The 2,055-nt window shown below is 46.7% G+C and overlaps 1 protein-coding gene across 2 annotated transcripts in view; it reads left to right on the forward strand.

Moving 5' to 3' along the window:
- The window catches only part of SGCG (sarcoglycan, gamma (35kDa dystrophin-associated glycoprotein)), a 90,209-nt gene that overhangs the window by 18,787 nt on the left and 69,367 nt on the right, over positions 1-2,055 (forward strand). The gene's annotated exons all lie outside the window — the stretch shown is intronic.

The raw sequence follows: 2,055 nt of genomic DNA on the forward strand, positions 1-2,055 counted from the left end.
AAATACGTAGTATGCCTGGGGAGTTAAGTGCTGCAGGAGAAAAAATGTCAGAGGAGCCCGGGGAGCTCTGTGGTGGTGTTGGTGGGGTCTGTTGTTTCAATAGGATGATCAGGGAGGTCATTGACAAGCCATCTTGGAACAGAGAGTTGAGAGGAGCCATGCAGGCATCGGGGAGACCTTCCAGGCAGAGGGAATTCTAACTGTGGAGTCCTTGAGGTGGAGTCACACTTGGGGGACTCCTGGTCGAGTAAGACCACTGTTCCTGGGGCAGGAGGAGTCAGGGCGAGAGGGACTGGATGAAGGCAGGGAACCATGTCCGGGGGTGAGGAGTTTGGTTTTTGCTGTGAGTGAAATGGGAAGCCACAGGAAGGTTTGTTGCAAAGGTGGGGCATGAACCGACGCATGCTTTGAAAGGACCACTCCAGCCTCTACGTTAGAAATCGACTGTAGGAGATTTAGAGGCACAGGCAGGGGGACGGTCAGGTGGCTGTTGCAGTGACCCAGGTGAAAGACCATGGCAGAGGTGCTGATTTCGGGGATCTAAGAGCTGTCCTCATCACAGGATTGCTGTCAGCTCTCCAGCAAACCACGACAAAATTGTTTTAAATGGATACTGAAGTTTTCTCAATGTTACGTAGGGGTGAACAAAACCATTATCCAGTAGACAGAATAATGGCCCCCAGAGACATTCGTGTTCTAATAACCCCTGGAGCCTGTGGAGAGGTCACCTTACGTGGAAGAGGAGGAGGCTCTGCAGGTGTGGTTATGCTCAGGCTCTCGAGAGGGAAAGGCCATCCTGGGTTATCCAGGCAGGCCCAGTGCTATCACAGGGGTCTCTGTGAGGGGCAGACAGAGGCATCGGAGCCAGAGGAGGAAGTGTGATGGAAACAGAGGCTCAAACAAGGAATGTGGGCAGCTTCTAGAAGCTGGAAAAGGCAAGCAATGTCTCCCCTTCAACCTCCAGAAAAACACAGCCTTGCCCACACTTTCATTTTAGACTCGTAAGACCTATTTTTTGACCTCCACAACTAAAAGATAAAATTGTGTTAAGCCACTAGGTTTCTGATAATTTGCTACAGCAATAATAGGAAACTATATACATAGGACTAGGAATATGTAGAAATAGAAATATACTCACATGTGTTCTTAGAAAACTTTGCGGATTGTGTCCATCTGTAGCAATATTGTAAGTACTGTGCTTGCTTTTGGTTCACACTCCCTGGCCACCCTTCCCCATCCAATTGCACTCTCCTAATCTGTCCTTTATAGAAATTCTGGAGCCATTATTTCAGATGATAAGCACTTTGAAATAAATATAATAGAGGGAAGTGGTTGAGAGTGACTGCGTGTCCAGAGAAGGAGGCTTCTTTGAGGAGATGACACGTGCGCTGCTACTGAAAGATGAGCAGGACCAGCAGGGGAAGACCGAGTCCAGGACAAAGGTCCTAGGGTGAGAATTAACCTGGTCTGTTGAAGAGTACCGACTCTTCGCTTCAGTCTTGTGAGCAAAGGACACAATGGTGGTAGATAAAGCCAAAGACATCAGCAAAGTCGGGCTTATATAGGGTCTTTTAGGTGATAGAGGCATTTGGACATTGTCACTGTGGTGAAAAGCCATCAGAAGGTTTGGAAAAATAGAGTGACTGGAGCTTACTTACATTTTACACATTGGCTGCTGGGTGGGGAATGGTTTTCAAGAAGGGAAAGAATGAAAGTGGAGTTTCCAGCAGTGTAGTTGAGAGCAGTCAGAGTAACCTGAACTAGTGCGGTAGCAATGGAAATGTAGAAAGGTAGACAGATTTCGGATATATATGAAAGTTAGAATTGATAGGACTTGCTGATGTGGGGCTTGAGGGAAGAGAGAACCATCAGGGATACATCTGGTACTTTGGCTTGAGCCACTGGCTCTGATCTAAGGAAGACTGGAGGAGTTCAAAGAAATGAGTCAATGAATAATGCGCTTATGAAATCATTAAACATTTAGGGGTTGAATAATGCTGGCTGTCAGTCCTGGATATTTGAAAATACTATGTGATGAATAGCCTAATTTTAGAT

This window comes from Mandrillus leucophaeus, unplaced genomic scaffold (genome assembly GCF_000951045.1).
Source record: "Mandrillus leucophaeus isolate KB7577 unplaced genomic scaffold, Mleu.le_1.0 Scaffold61, whole genome shotgun sequence".
Lineage (NCBI taxonomy): Eukaryota > Metazoa > Chordata > Mammalia > Primates > Cercopithecidae > Mandrillus > Mandrillus leucophaeus.